General features: G+C 42.6%; 1 pseudogene; it reads left to right on the top strand.

Annotated features, from left to right (window-relative positions):
• The window catches only part of LOC130018103 (RNA-binding motif protein, X-linked 2-like), a 48,376-nt pseudogene that overhangs the window by 2,402 nt on the left and 28,709 nt on the right, over positions 1–17,265 (top strand).

Here is a 17,265-nt window from a genome sequence, read left to right as displayed (position 1 = left end):
TGGTCAGACGTCACTCGGGGCTCTGCATTCAGCAGTTACTTCAGGCGATGCTCGCAGAACCTATGGGATGGTCCAGGGATGGTGCCAGGGATCGAACCTGGGTCAGCCTCATGCAAGACGACTGCCCTACGTACTACACGAGCGCTCCAGCCCTGCCGGCATGTATTTCTGCTTCTTTTCTTGGGGGCCACACCCGGCAGTTCTCCTGGGTTTCTCCTGGCTCAATGCACCAGGATCACAACTGGCGGTGTCTGGGGAATATATGGTATGCCAGAGATGGGACCCCCGACATTGGCCACGGGCAGGGCAAGCGCCGTACCCACGGTACTATTTCTCCAGCACCCTTATTTCTGTTCTTTTTCCAGGTTTTTATATTTCCCCGCATTTCCCCCCCCACACACAATTACCTCTTTCTCTTCCCCCTCCCCATTTCCTTTGTCACCCCCTCTCCCCTCTTCTCCCCGACCCTTCATGTCCATTTTCCTTTCCCCTGTCCTCCTCTACGCCTCTCCTTATCTCCTTATTTTCCTCTCCCCCTCCCCTTGTCTTCTCCTTCCCCCTCCCCCGTGCTCTCCCCCTCTTCTTCCCACGCCCCCTGCTCTCCCCATTCCCTTTCCTCCTCTATTTTTTAATGTTGTACAGTTTTATTTATTTTTAATTTTTAATTTCGATAGCACAGCGGGTAGGGTGTTTGCCTTGCAAGTGCCCAATATGGCCGACTCGAGTTCGATTCCTCCACACCTGTCAGAGAGCCCAGCAAGCTACCCAGATTATCTCGCTGGCTCGGCAAAGCCTGGCACGCTCCCCTTGACATTTTCAATATGCCAAACACAATAACCACAAGTCTCATGATGGAGACGTTACTGGGCACACTAGAACATATATCTATGAACAACGGTGGGACAGTACACTTCAGTGCTTCTTTTTGGGTCACACCCGGCCTTGCACAGGGTTACTCCTGGCTTATGCACTCGGGAATTACTCCTGGGACTATATAGGATTCTGAGAATTGAACCCGGGTTGGCCATGTGCAAGGCAAACACCCTACCTGCTGTGCTATGCTCCAGTTCCTGTCCTCCCCTTACCCTTCTCATCCTCTTATAATCCTCTCCCTTGTTCCTTCTTCGTTTTCCCTTCTCCCTATCATCCTCTTTCCCTCTCCTCTTCCCCTTCTCTCCCCTCCTCTTCCCCTTCCCTTCACTGGTTTACTCTCTCCCTAGCCTTCCCCCATGCCTCTCTTCACTTCTGACTTATTCCCTCTCCCTTTACCCTTCCATCTTCCTCTTTTTTGCCTTCCACCACCCCTCCCACCTCTCCGCTTTCACTTCCCCATGCCCTCCCTCTTTTCTTTTTTCTTACCTTCCTCTTCCCTTTCCACTTCCCCCTTTCCCCTTATCTCTTCCACCACTTCTTGCTCTTTCCTTTCTCCTCCCCTACCCTTAACTCCTATCTTCTTCCCCCTGCCCCTTTTCACTTTCCCCATCCTCTCATTGCTTTGTCTGGGACACATTCCTAGCTGCTTTGAAAAATCTCATAAGTCATACTAATAAACGCATTTATAGAGGTAGGACATGTTTGAATGAGGATTTACATTTGTGAAATGCTTAAAAGTTTTCTTTATAATCCTTAATCTGTGTGAGGTAGGGTTAATATTTATATATTCAAACTGATTTTGCGGGGCAAGGAGATAGCAGGTTAGGACCTTAGATTATTAAACTAGGTCTGATGTCCCACAGCACTAAAAGCACTGCTCAATGCTTCAAGAGGTATATCCTTGGTGGGCCCAGAGCACTGCCAGGTGGCACTGGAGGTTCCCCAATCTGTAGTGTCAGTGCAGCACCACATCCTTGAGCCCTTCCACTGAGTTGTCTGACCCAATATCCACGGAATGGTCCCTGGGTTCTGTTTGTAAGGCCCCCTTGCAGACATTTGATTTTGAAGGTAGCTATGGTGGATAATGAGCAGATAACTTGAACAATTTTTTTGTATTTTGGGCACAGTGGTTCTCAGTCTTACTCTCCAATTTGATGTGTGCTAGTACTGTGCCATTATTCTTTCATGTTGAGAAGTTTTTAGTTTGAGGTCTAGAGAGGCCTTTTAAAACCAGTTCCTCTACTGTTTCTTTGATTTTTATCTTGAAATACTGCTTATATTTCATGTTCATGTATTTTAAACTTTCATTTCAAAACTAATACAGAAAAATTATAAAATGTAAGGAATGCCACTCTATCCCCTTAGCCAAGTCCCTGTCTATTACTATAGTATCTAATTGTTATTACTATTTTTACCTGTTTCACATTTTCTGATTTTACTAAATTATCTTAGAGTCCATTGCAAGACATGATTTGTGTGTTTGGACCATACCTGGCGATGCTCAGGGATTACTCCTGGCTGTGCACTTAGGAATTACTCGTGGCAGTGCTTGGGGTAGCACATGGGATGCTATGTGAACCCTAGTCACGAGGCAAGTGCCTTGTGCTGCCCTCCAGCCCAGTACCAAAATTCTTCAATTTGTTTTTTCAAAAGAATAATGCCATCAGGAAATCAACTGTCATACAGAAGTATTATCGAACCTTTCTGTTTTATTCAGTTTCACCTTCTGTCTCAAAAAGCCCTTTGTTGTTTCTGGGCCTTACCCAGTGGTGCTTAGGGGCTACTCCCAGTCCATTGCTCGGGGTCGTTCTCACTGGTGCTCAAGGGAACATATGGTGCTGGTGATCAACCCTGAGTTTCTAGAATGCAGTGCAGTGGTAACAGCCCTTTGAGTCGTCTCCCCAGCTTGCTGATAATCTCTTTAGTGTAGCAGAAAAATTGCTTTGTAGTCCTTGACCTGTCATGTAAATTATAAAAATTTCTTATTCTTTTTTATCTTGCCAGAAATTTCAGGGTTAAGTGCTTGTCTTGCATGTGGTTCATCCTGTTTTTTTTTTCTTAAATTTTTATTAGTGAAACACCATGAGGTACAGTTGTAGAGTTACAAATTTTTGTGTTAGGGTTTCAGTTATACAATGATTGAATACCCATCCCTCCACCAGTTCACATTATCCACCACCAACAGTCCCAGTATCCCTACCACCCCCACCCCCCTATCCCACCCTACCTCTGTGTTAATCCCCAGCATCACAGATGGTCCCCTAGAGTGTCTAGAATGACCCCTGAGCATAGAGCTAGGAGTAACACCCGAGCACCACTGGGTATTTCTTTTTTCTTCCTTTTTGGGTCACACCCGGCAATGCACAGGGGTTTCTCCTGGATTTGCATTCAGGAGTTACACCTGGTGGTGCTCAGGGGACCATGTGGAATGCTGGGAATTGAACCCAGGTTGGCCACATGCAAGGCTAATGCCCTATCTGCTGTGCTATCACTCCAGCCCCGTTCCTAGTTATTCTTATGTTCATTTTCCCACAAGAATGTTGGAAGCAACTTACTCTACTTCAGGGAAAAAAGGTGTGCATTTTAAAACTGGAATGAAGTTTATATATTAATTTTGAGAAGGATTTTTAGTGTTTTGATTATGTTTGCATATCCTAACCAACAACAAAGGATATTTTTCTGCCAATTTTATTTTTATAAAATTGTTCAGAAGAATTTATTACATTCAGTATTCCATCACCAATTCCACCACCATTACACCTTCTCACCCCCATTATTTCGGATTGTCTGACCACAACTTAAGCCTGCCCTCAAACCAAGTACTAGATAATACATTTTGTATTGCTTGTTATGAATAATGCATTAAAATGATCCAAAAATGTTTTCTTATTTGTATATGTGTGAAGATTTTTGTATCTCACCTTAGAGCCATTAAGCCCAACAAGGGATATTTTTATATTTTTATATTTTTATATTTACTTAAATCTATGTTTCTTTGAGGAGTTATAAAAAGTATTACTGAAAGTACCATTTATACTTTATTTTTCTTTTGGTGTGATACCTGATGTTGCTCATGGCTTATTCCTGGCTCTGTTATCAGTGTCCCCTAGTGTCAGGGCCCAGGGCCCATATGTCATAACGAGGATTAGGCCAAGTCTGTCACATTTCAGGCAAGCGCTTTGACCCTGTACTCTATCTCCAGCCCTGTTCAAGTCCATTTTCATTATTTATTTATTTACATTTTTTTGTTTTGGCCATATTCTGCGTGCTCCGGGTTTATTCCTGACTCTGCATTCAGGAATTAGACCTGACAGTGATTGGGGGACCTCATAGAGAGAATAGAACCCAGATGGGATATGTGTAAGGCATGTGCCCTACCCACTGTACTCTTTCTCCAATCCCTCAAGTTTATGTATTTATTTATTTTTGTTTTTGGTCCATACACGGCAGTGCTCAGGTGTTACGCCTGGCTCTGCCCTCAGAAATTTTTCCTGGCGGTGCTTAGGGGACCATATTGGATATCGTGGATCGAATTTGTGTCTGACACTTGTAAGGCAAGTACCTTCCCCACTGTACTATTGTTCTGCCCCTGAAGATTTTTTTAAATTTTATTTTTCTTGCTAATTATAAATGTGGTTCCTTCTCCATTATATATTTCTAACCAATCACTGTTTGAATTCAAGAAAGTGGTTTATCCCAAGCACAAAAATTTATAAGTCTATAACTGTACCTCATGGTGTTTCACTAATAAAAAATATATAAAAAAAGAAAGTGGTTTATTTGTAACTATATCCTAGTTTTAAGAAAAAATTTAATTAGGCATTGTGATTTTAAGTAAATTTTGGACTCTTAATTAGGAGTATTTTGGGTTTCCTATAGTACAATCACATCTAGTCTTCAAACGGATACGGTTTCACCTTTTATTTCTGATTTATATGTTTTCTCCTAATTGCATTGGCAGATAACAGTACACTGTAACACTGTCCTCCCGTTGTTCATCGTTTTGCTCCAGCGGGCACCAGTAACGTCTCCATTGTGGGACTTATTGTGACTGTTTTTGCCATAACAAATACGCCACGAGGAGCTTGCCAGGATCTGCTTTGCGGACGGGATACTCTTGGTAGCTTGCCAGGCTCTCCAAGAGAGATCGAGGAATCAAACCCGGGTCAGCTATATGCAAGGCAGATGCTCTACCCGCTGTGCTATAGCTTCATCAATTAAGTAGGTAAATGTTCTTGGCAACACTTGAGCTGTTTTTGTACTTCTTATTAAAGATTCTAGGTTTTGGCAGAAATATGTGTCTATGATTATGTTTATAATGTATTCATCAATTTTTTTTTTGTATTTGGCCCTATCCACTGATGCTTGGGAACTTTTTCCAGCTTGGTGCAGGGGGAGTACTTCTGGTGGTACCTGGGGAAGCATTTGGTACCAGGAATTGAGCCTAGGTGTCCCACCTGCAAAGCATATACTGAACTCACCACTGAGTTTTCTGCTTGCTGTTTTCTTTTTCTGACTCTATTAAAAATATTAGGTTTTTGTTTTTGTGCCTCACCTGGCAATACTCATGGGTTTGGGCTCAGGAATCATACTTTGTGGTGCTTGAAGAATGTATGAGATGCCGGGGATTGACCCTGGGCCGGCCGTGTGCAAGGAAAGTACCTTACTAGCTATACCGTTGTCCCAGTGACACCGAGCTCTGCTCAGGGATTACTCCTGGCTTTGTGCTCTGGGATCTCTCCTGGGAGTGATTGAGTATGTTAATTTAGGTGGGAGGCATGAATTTTGAATCTTAGTTATTATCTGTATATTTAAACCTTTTACCTTTTTAATTGAATCACTGTGAGATAGACCCTTAAAAAGCTGTTTGAGATTAAGTTTCAGTCGGTGTTCCAACACCCATCTCTCTACCAGTGTATATTTCCCAGCACCGGTGTCCCCAGTTTCCCCTCCCATCACCCTTCACCCCCCACTCCCCAGCCTTCAGCTATGTCAGGCACTTTTCTTTTCTTCACTCACTGTTTAAATGGGACATTTCTCATTAACTTTTTTGTCTTATTTAGGGATGCTACACCAGTGGTGCTCAGGGATCACTCCTGGTGGGGCTCAAGGAATGATATGGGGTGCTAGGGATTGAACCTGATTGACTGCATGCAAGGCAAGAGCTCTACCCACTGTCGTGCTTTAGCTCCCTCCCTATAAGTTTTTATAGTTAACCTTCATTTGTCATCTGGTTCTAGCTCTGTCTTCATAGTCAATATTTAAGTTTTGTTTGTCATCCATTCTGAACATTTTACTTCAAATAGTGTCTTTTTTTGTTAAATAGATATGGTGAGATTGTTAACATAAGTCTGGTACACAATAAGAAGATTGGGAAATCCAAGGGATTCTGTTTCCTTTGCTATGAAGACCACCGGAGCACAATTCTGGCTGTTGACAATTTTAATGGCATCAAGGTGAGTAAAAGTATGAAGCAGGATTTGGCGAAATGTTTCTGATGGAATGGTTTGGTTTTATTTTTCTCCTGATTCAGAGAGGCCCAGGGGCCACCAGGATGAGACTATAAGAGTTTCAGGGGTGTGGGGAAATTGTTCTAGGGAGCAATTACATGGGCCTGTGCCCCAGTCAGCATTTCTTTCTTCCTCAGTATTAGCTATTCTCCCACCCACCCAGGGAAGCCTTTGTTTCTTACCTTTCCCTCCTCACCACTGTATTTCTCCAGCCCAGGAGAGTGACTCTTAGAGAATTTGTCACTGATTGCACCAGTAATAAGTAGTTACGAGGACAGCATGGAATGGGGTTATAGGTTTTCATTTTATGGATCCTATATTCAAAGTCAGTCATAGAAGGGATGGTTTTCAAAACATGTTTTCCCTCTTTGGGTCATACACAGCGATGCTCAGGGTTACCCCTGGCTCTGCACTCAGGGAATACTCCTGGCCTTGCTGGGGGAACCATATGGGATGCTGTGGATCGAACCTGTGTCGGCCACGTGCAAGGCAAATGCCTTACCCTCTGTGCTGTCACTCTGGACCCTCAAAAATGTCTTTATTTATTTGTTTATTTATTTAATTTGTGTTTTGGGTGACACCTGGGGATGCACAATGACTCCTGCTTCTGCACTCAGGAATTACTACTTGCCTTGCTGGGGGAACCATATGGGATGCTGGGAATTGAACCGTGTTTCGCCGTGTGCAAGGAAAATGCCCTATCCTCTGTGCTCTCTCTCCAGGTCCTCAAAAATGTTTTTCAATGGGAAATGTGATAGATGATAAAAGGTGGATTAGACTGAAAGTAAAACTAAAATCAGACCTTGTATTGGAACAATAAAAGCTAGACTTTGGGAATGTTGAGTGCCTAATGAATATAGAATTGAGTATGTATCAGAGAGTGAAGTGATCCTACTGTGGGTAGGGCTCAGACCTTACCAGGCTGACCAGGGTTATGACCTGGACAGCCCATATGATCTGAGCACATTCAGTAGTGGTTCAACATCCCCCACCATCAAAAAAGAATTTTTAAGTATGTGCTTGAAAAAAGAAATGGTTTTGTTTGATGTGAGTTTTTGATATTCTGTTGTTTGCCCAGAGTTTGTGTTTCATAGCAAAAGTATCAGTGTGATCTAGTTACAAAAATTCCCAGAGTTTTTTTTATATCATGCCATCAATAGAGCACAAAAATATTTGTATGGCACACAGGGGTAAACTGACCGAAGATGCTAGTGCACTTGCCTCAGGGGCGCAGTAGCCCTCAGTCCTGTGGTTGCCCAGAGAGCAGAGAAAATTGCTGGCTGGGAAATGTGCTCAAACACACCTGTTGGGCAAACAGTTTTGGAGATTTCCCCAGATATAGAATTAGCACGAAGTTTGTGTGGGTCACTTCGTTTCGTAGAAGGGCTATCTTTGCTGATGCGTTGTCTTTCTGTCTGAGATCAAAGGACGGACTATTCGAATGGATCATGTGTCTAACTATAGGGCTCCTAAGGACTCAGATGAATTGGATGATGTGACCAGATTGCTTCAGGAGAAGGGTTGTGGGGCACACAAGCCTCCAAAATTTTCAGATGAGGACTCTGAGGATGACAAGCCCACAAAAAAACGCAAAAAAGGTAAAGTGTTATGACCAAAACTGATTCCAGGTGGTCTTAACTTTTTTGATGGATAAAGCTGTTTATTTAACGGTAGAAAGGTAAGTTTATTTTCTAATAGAAAGAAAATGTTCATATAACCAAAACTCTTAAGAAATAGTGACTTAGTAAATTTAAGTTTATGTCAAGATACAAATATAGATACTGATTATTTTTCTTTTTTCTCCTACCTGGCGATACACAGGGGTTACTCCTCGCTCTGCACTCAGGAATTACACATGGTGGTACTCAGGGGACCATATGGGATGCTGGGTATCGAACCCGACCCGGGAGTGTGCAAGGCAAATGCCCTACCTGCCTCGTTATTGCTTCACCCCAATACTCTTTTTATTTCATCCGACTTCCCTAGAGAAAAGTAAATTTAAGGAATATCTGATGGGCATACACACTTTCTAGAAAATCTTCTAAGACATTTTCAAAGCTCATGATTTTTATATTAGAGGATGACAAATATGATACTTTGACTGTTCATCTTATAAACTTTGCTTTTTTTGCAGTCTTGCCATGAATATTAATATACTATTAAAATTCAAATAATTAAACTGGATGATAATAGTGCAGCGAGTGGGTAGCGTGTTTGATTTATACACAGCCAACCCGGGTTTGAACTCTTGCATACTGTATGGTCCTCCAAGCATCACCACCCCAACTTCAAGTTAGTTTTGGGGGGTGGGAGTCACACCTGATGGTGCTTTGGCTTACTCCTGGTTCTGCATTTGATCTAGTGTATTTAGAAAATAGGAACTTTTGTGGGAGAGTTGTATATTTTTTCATTTCCTATTTGTTGCTTTCGTCCATTTTTTTATCTCCAGATAAAAAGGAAAAAAAAGTAAATGAAGAAAAGCGGGAGGTACAGCACGATGCACCAGTCTCCTCTTCATCACGCAGAAGCAAGATGCTAAAGGAAAACAATTCCCCCGACTGTAAAAAGTTCAATAACAAGAACTCAAAAAAGGTTCAGAAGTCAGAATTCAGGGAGGGGCTGAAGCAGTACCACACCTCCCTTGAGGTCAGGACAGCCTACCACTCCTGAACAGAGGCCTGAGCAGAGACAGGGAGCCAAAGAAGAAGAAGCCCAAACAGGAACACAGGTCCTTAAGTAGGAGGGAGGAAAGGGAAGAAAAGAACAGGGATAGGGACAGAGATCAAAGGTCAGATACCCACATTGGCTGGCAGGCACAAGGAGCATTCTAAATGGCATGGTCCTAAGAGTAGGAGTAGGAGCAATGATATATCCCACAGGTATCAAATCCTGGCACTCCCGGAACTTGGGATCTCCCAATTCCAGAGATTACAGGCATCACTAAGACTGCAGCCGATTGAGTTGCTTGGTAGAATTGCACATGAAATGGTGTGTTCTTGTGTGTGTGTATGTTTGTGTGTGTATGTTGGGTCCCACCAGGATCTACTCATGACTTAACTCCTAGCTCTGTGCACAGGGGTCAATCCTGGCAGGGCTCAGGACTATATGAGGTTCTGGGGACAGAACATAGGACAGCTGCCTGGAAAAGAATCACCCTGTCCACCGAAGTGTCTGTCTGGCCCCAGATTTGAACTTTTATAAGAAGCATTTTTTAAAAATCAAAACCAATTATATCTCACTTTTGATATGTAAAATCTTTTGGAGGTCAATGATTTTATTCCCGTGTACATTAATCCTTGAGGGATATATACTCTCTAAAGTCTGATGCCCTTACTTATTTTGGGCGCGGGTGGTCAGGTAACACCTGGCGATTCTTCTGGATTTCTCCTGGCTCTGCACTCAGTTATTACTATTGGCAGTGCTTGGAAGACCATATTGGATGCCAAGGAGATTGAACGCAGGTTAGCTATGTGCAGTTCACACGCCTGACCTGCTTTTTCATCTCTCCATTGCCTCATGTTCTTAATTTTTAAGCGCAGTTTATTATCCTTGGGAATATATTTGATACCAATCAGATTACATGGGGTAAATTGGTTCATATATAGATCCAAGAACCTAACCCCCCCAAGAACGATGAGAAATATTTAAGAAATAGGAAAACATTAGTTCTTGAATTTTCATCTGTGTTGGATGACTTTCCATTTGGCAGATAAAACCGATAGAGATGTGTGACTTAATTCGGTTTAAGTAGCGTGACATAGATACAGTAATGAAGCTGTTAGTCTGTTCTGTTTATTTTGAGATGTGTCTTTTCCTGAACCATTTTTTTGGTTGATACTTTTCCACATATGTTCCTTGGCATTTATTTTTATCGAGAAATTGACACAACAAAATTCACCTCATACAGAAATGTACTTTTTCAAAATTGCCTTAAAATTGTTTTGAAGTATTGTGAAGGTTCTGCTGTTAACTTCAGACCTTTATATGTGTATAATTGTCACAACATCCACCACCAAGCTTTGGTTGCTATCCCACCACCAAAAAGACCATGCTGGTTCCTTGCTCTACCAACTCCATCTCTCTGAGAGTCACCATTGTATTCCTTCGGTCTAGCAAGTTTGTTATTTTCTTTCACTTTTAATTTTTTTAGTGAAGCAGGAGAGTTAATATAATTGTTTTTTTTTTGGGGGGGTGGGGTCAGACCCGGTAGAAACTCAGGGGTTGCTGCTAGCTCTACCCTCAGTAATTACTCGTAGCTGTACTTGGGGGACCACATGGGATGCTGGAGATAGAATGCGGGTTGGCTCTGTGTAGGCACATGCTCTCGTCACTGTACTATTGTCCAAGCCCTTAAGCAAATTAGTTTGAAAACTTGAAAAGCTGTGACGGTAGAGAAAGGAAGAAATGTGTGTTCGGGAGAGAGCACTGGATACTCCAGAGTAGAAAAAGGTAAATCAAGAACATAGAGGCAAGTGATATGCATGTTTAAGTGAGTACATGGGCTTCAAGAGCAAGCCCATTTTGTTAGTTCTTTGGGGTATACTTTCTTTAGTAATGCATGCTCCAAATGAGTAAATAGTGATGATTGTCTTTCACTTCCAGACTTAGCTCATGGTCTATTTCAGTTTGTCCAGAATAACATTTCATCTTTAAAAATGGCAGAATAGTATTCTAGAGTCAGTATGCCCTTGCTTCTTTAGCCAGTCATATGTGGATGGGCATTTAGGTGAATTCCTATGTTTCACCTATCACGAATCTGCTATGATCAAATCGGGTTATAAATGTCTCTAGATGGGTATTTTCATGTCAGATAAATGCCCAGAAACTTTTTTTTTCAGGAGTAGTTTTGTTGTGTCACAGTCTTTCCTTTTTCTTGTATTTTAGGCCATATCTTGCTCTGTTCAGGGCTTACTTCTGGCTTTGTACACAGGAATCACTCCTGACAGGTTTGGGAGAAAATATGCTTTGCTGGGGACCAAATCAGGGTCGCCTGCATGCAAGGCACACACCTTACTTAAATACTCTGTCAATCCTTGAGAATTAACCATTTTGTCATAGACTCACAGACTCTGACTCTGAGGGTTGATATCTGTGCTCTGAATTCAGGATTCCATGTATCTGAAAGTTCCATCATTCCTTTAAGTTTGTAAGTTTATTTAAACACTTATTTACAAAGTAGCCTGTCCCAACACTGAGAAAGCCTGTAGATTTTAGTCACAAAGACCTGCAGACCTGAACTTTCAGCAGGTTAATTTCTGGGTGAGTCCTGTTCTGAGATAGTGGAGACTGACCAGATGCATGACTGCGATTTTGCAGTTGGGGAGTGACCAGCAGCCGGGGCTCTGTTTGGGCGGGCCCTGGGCTGGCCCCTGAGGTCTCAGCCATGCATGGGTGATAGAAGGAGTTTTGGCAGCTGTTTGTTCTCTTTCAAGATTTTGAGTCATTGAAGCAAGAATGATAGAAGACCCTTTGCGGTATGGTGGGTGATTTGTGGGTATGACTGCAGAGCTTCCAGAAGTACAGGGAGGTAAGGGGAGGTAGCCCATTCCAAGTCAAGTTATCAGTCACAAAAAATTGCATACTTGAATTTTCAGCAAGTTAATTTCTTAGTACAGGTCAATCCTGAAACAACGGGTTCCACCCAGAGAGAAGGCAGTGTGGGCTGGCTTTCCCACCGTGTAGAAAGTTCTCTTGCATTCACAGGGTTTCTCTCCTTTGTGAATCTTCTCAAGTTCAGTGAGGTTTCATTTCAATGGATAATCTTTGCCTACATTTCATGCTCTTAAGGGTCTGTCTCCTTTGTATGGTATGTTGTGTATCAGGTGAACTTATTTGTTGTAAAAAGTTTTCATCCACACTTTACATTCATATCGTTTCTCTCCTGCACGAATTATGTTGAGTGAGGTACAATTCTATCAAAAAGGTTTTCTTACATTCTTTGCAATAAACAGTGTTTTTCACGTGTATGAATTCTATATTGTTTAATGAGATACGATTATAATGAGAACGTTTTCCTGTTTACTTTCCATTCACAGGTTTTCTCTCAATGAATTTCACTCCTATTCAGTGAGGTATGATTTTTTTTTTTCTTCTTGAGTCACACCTGGCGATGCACAGGGTTTACTCCTGGCTCTGCACTCAGGAATTACCCCTGGCGGTGCTCGGGAGACCATATGGAATGCTGGGAATGCCTTATCTGTTGTGCTATCGCTCCAACCCAATGTGAGGTATGATTTAAAAGGAAAGTTTTCCTACTTGCGTAGGGTCTCCTCTCATGGTTAGTGAGGTTTGATTTCAATGAGAATGTTTCCCTACATTTACAGGGTTTCTCTCGTGTGAATCCTGTTATGTTCAATCAGTAATGACTTAATGGAGAAAGATTTCTTCCTGCATTCACTGCATTGGTAGGGTTTATCGCATGTGAATTCTTATGTTTTATCAGACATGACTTACAAGAGAAAGACCTTGATCATTCAGTACATGAATTAGGTTTCTCTCTTGTTTGAGTTCTCATGTTGAAAGAGAGAGGATTTCACTGTGAATGTTTTCCTACATTGTATATGTTCATAGGGTTTCTCTCCTGTGTGAAATCTTTCATGTTGAATTAGATCTGGCTTCCTTGAGAAAGTTTTTCTACATTGTTTTTATTTGTGTTTCTCTCCTGAGAGACTCTGTTTTGAGTTATCTCTCATCCATGGCTCTACTCCTTGTTTTATTTTTATTTTTTCATGGCTCTACTCTTTATTGAACTTGATGATTGCTTCAGGTGTGATGACAGAATGTCCCAATGATTCCAGGTCCTGTAGTTTTCCAGTGTCACCTCACTGAACGGGGTCCTCTGTTCATCAGCCAGGAACTGCCATTCTTTCCACGTGAAGTTCACACGCTCCTCCTCAAACAGCACTGTCCCCAGAGGTGATTTCATTGGGAAAGCACTAGCATCAGAGGACATGAGTATGTATGGGATGGAGGGCTCCTGAGGTACAGAAGGAATGGTCTTGTGTTTTAGTTGTTTTGTTTTGTTTTGTTTTGGGACCACACCTAGTGATGCTCATTCATTATTCCTGGGTCTAAACTCAGGACTTAATCCTGGCAGAACTTGAGGAACCATATTAGATGCTGTGGATTGAAGGTGGATTCAAGAAGTAAAAGACAAATGTCCTACTCACTATTTAGTGCTCTTGCCCAATGTTCTGGTAGTTCTAAGAAAAATCATAAGCCAATTCTTGTCCACAGTCTGAAATCATATTTTGGGTGGTCTTGCCATTCCTGGATGCAAAATGCTTCCTGGGTTCCACAATATTCATTTCCTATTCGAGCATGCCAAAATCTTTGTTCCTGCCATCCAACCAGTCAGTTTGATGTTGCAGGGGCAAACCTGGGAGTCTTTTGTGTTGGGTCCTGCTTTTCCCATGGACAGGATGCCAGGATTGTTGTGGTCCTAGGTGAAATTCTCCTTATTCCGCATCTCCTTAATTTTTTACCTTTTAAAAAAACATTTAATTGTAGCCTTTGTCTATCCAGTGCTTTGTGATGTGCCCTCCTAGGGTCTCACGCCTATCCCTGCATTCATGACAGGAGAATGCAGGAGTCTGGCCACCAAGTGAGAGTTCATCATCAACAGGCGCAGTTTTAGGGGACAATGGCGGCTTGGCCCCCATGAGGGAGACTTAGTGAACCCAGTCTTTCTGAGGTAGGAAGGAAGCTTTTTCAGTGATGTTGATGGCTTTTTAATTATTTATCTTCACATCTGGATGGCAATGGCAAATGGTGCGTATAGTTTTGTGCCTGTACCACTGCAAAGAAAAAAAACACATAGATAAATAATTTAATAGAAAATATATATACACCTGGTGTCTTTAAGACCTGTTCCGAAAGAGACTAGGCTAGGGTTATTATAAACACAGAGAAAAGATATTTACTGTAGGAAGTGTCTAGAACCTGTATATGCACACACTCTGCATTGGTCCCATCAGAGCTACTTTTTCTGAAGTATCTGAACTTTGGGAAGGTAGGGCTGGAGGAACTCAGGAGGGGTCTGTAGTGTGGTTGGGGTCCCGGGTGCGGGGGCCTCGGGTTCTGGTTCCGTGTTCAGCTCAGCAGCATAGACGATTAGGTCGGCGGTGTAGAAGAGCAGGAGTTTCACCAGGTGGAACTTAACCTGCTATTAGGGTGTGAGGGGGTCGCCCAGGATCTGAACAAGTGCACTTTTTTAAATCTACTTTACAATGATGAGGTTTTTCGTCAGGGTGACTTCCATATTTTTGAATTAGATATTCTAGTGGGAAAGATTTCCGACATGCTTTACACACCTAAGATTTCATTCTGTATGAACTTGATCTTGCTGAATTCTGCATGACTTTGTGAAAATGTTTTGCTCACTGTTTCACATTTGAAATGGTTATCTCCTGAGGGACTTCTATATTGCTGAAGTAGATGTGATTTCAGTGGAAAAGATTTCCTACATGCTTGCTTGGTTTGCATGCAGCCCATCGGCTTGTTCCCTGGCATCCCAGGACTCTGTCTCAGCATTTGATGTCTGGTATTTTGCTGACAGATACCAAGTGGTAAGTGTTTGTTATTTTGTTAATGCCCTGGCTGGCAGATACTACTTGGTAAGTTTCTTGAGGATTTGACTCGCATTACCCTGATCTTTCACTTGCCTGGAATATACTATTCTCCGGATATATGTATCTGTTAGATTCTAGCAAGTAAACAACTCGGAAGTGAAGAATGTAGCCTCTTTTGGAGAGGCTTGATCTGATTGGCAAGGCCCACTAGAATTTTGAGGTTACTGACTTATACTTAAATATTTCTAGGGCTGGGGCCACCCCACATCAGGTAAGATGGTTCCCTTGTATGTGGTCGACCCGGTTTGATCCCTGGCATCCGAATAGTTGCCTGAGTGCAGATCCAAGAGTAAGCCCTGAGCAGGTTGTGCACTGGACCGGACTGGGATTGATCCCAAATCCAGAAGAGAAATTGCTGTAACTTGCATGGGATTGGATGGACTGCTGGTAAATTTAAGAGAATCAGAAAGAACAAAGGACTCATCAGGCAGTCTCACCTATACGAGGTGTAAGGAAACAAGGTACCACCCAAGGATAGTGGAAAGAAGACCAGGAGGATTATTCCATGGTAGGAAGCCTGCCTGAATGGCTGAGGGATTCCCAGTGTCTCCCTCTTTGGGTTTTTAATTGAATTAGATATTTTTTTGAGAACATATTCCCACCTCTTCCGTGAAAATTAAACCTGTGTTTTTCACTAAGATCCTCCTTCACATCACAATGAATTTGAGTGAAGCAGCGCTTTTGACCCAGGATAACCCTGGCAGCAGCAAGTTCTGGTGGATAACGTCAATGGAATTTTGATGGGCTCTGCAGGAAATCTTTTGAATGCTTTGGACTGACCAGGAGAATTGTGCCACCCCTTGAACACCAGAGTTTTCTTCCCTGGTGATCCTGATAGGGAAAGTGTATCCCTTGAGCTCTGTGTAAAAAAGCTGTGGCAGCTACTGCTCTTAAAGCACTTGGCCATCCTGCTGCACCTGGCTCTGGCTTCTTGCTTGAATAACCCGTTGGTCTTTTTCTGGGACCTAATGACTGGGTTAAATCTCCAGATGCTATGCCTAACTTTTGGAGTGAAACATTAAAGCGCTTGCTTGTGCAGCTGTGGCAAAGGTAAAGCTGGGGCTCACGTTTAAGCCCACATTGGGTCCAGAAAGGCAGTTCTCCGTTCTGATCTACAAAAGAAGAGGAATGTCCTTGGCATCCCTCAGACTTTCACGTAGGGCTTTATTGCACTGTAGGATCAATGGTTCAGTCCACACTGTGAGGCTTGAAGGTGCTTCTGGGTTGTAGGCATTGAAGCGTCAATATAGCATGGAAAGTCTGGTTCTAAGGTTCTAGTCGTGGGGACCCGAATAACTCCCAGGCGTTTCACCTGTTATTGGTTGAGCTTGGCCTTATTTCTTAGGATTTCATATCCCCAAAGCTAAAAATTTAGAGGAGTTTGCACAGTTTTTGTTATCCTTATTGTGTAGGGGAACAGATGAACAGATTATCCACACACTGAACAGGTTTTACCTTTGTAAGAGTACATCCTCTGTATCATGACCCAGAGCACGTGCACATAGAAGAGCATGGTTCCAAAAATCCTGAGGAAATAGACATAGTAAAACGAGTAGTTTGTTTCCCCGCATCCCATTTTAAAGGTAATAGGTGCTGCGAGTCTGAATGCAGAAAGGATTTTTTTCGTTCTACTTCTGTCAACCAGAGTGTGGACGGTGAAATTTTTCCGAAGATGCAGTTGGGATCTGGTAGTGTAGGCTAGATTGGAATAAGAGGTTCCTGGGGTGCTCTTAAAGGACTTTTGTACCATCCTTCATTACGCACACCTGGTAATGCACAGGGGATACTCCTGGCTCTGCACTCAGGAGTTACTCTTGACCTTATGGGATGCTGGGCCTTGAACCCAGTTCGGCCACGTGTAAGGCAAATGCTCTACCCGCTGTGCTGTCTCTCCAGCCCCTGTTCTGGTAGTTTTAAGAGAAATCATAAGCCATTAATATTGTGCACAGTCTGATATCATATTTTGGGTGGTCTTGTCATTGCTGGATGCAAAATGCTCCCTGGCTTCCATGATATGCATGTCCCTTTGCATGCCAAAATCTTTGTGCTTACATTCCAACCCGTGAGTTTGATGGTGCAGGGGAAGAACTGCGAGTCTTTTGTATTGGTTCCTGCTTTTGCCGTGGACAAGATGCCAGGATTGGTGTGGTTTAAGATGAAATTCTCATTATTCAGCATCTCCTATTGTTTTTTTTTTATTTTTAAACTTAGCCTTTGAATATCCAGTGGTTTGTAATATGTCCGCCTAGGGC

This window comes from Sorex fumeus, unplaced genomic scaffold (assembly GCF_029834395.1).
Source record: "Sorex fumeus unplaced genomic scaffold, SorFum_2.1 ptg000236l, whole genome shotgun sequence".
Classification (NCBI taxonomy): domain Eukaryota; kingdom Metazoa; phylum Chordata; class Mammalia; order Eulipotyphla; family Soricidae; genus Sorex; species Sorex fumeus.
The sequence above is the reverse complement of the archived record's forward strand: the minus strand, read 5'-3'. Positions and strand labels throughout refer to the sequence as shown.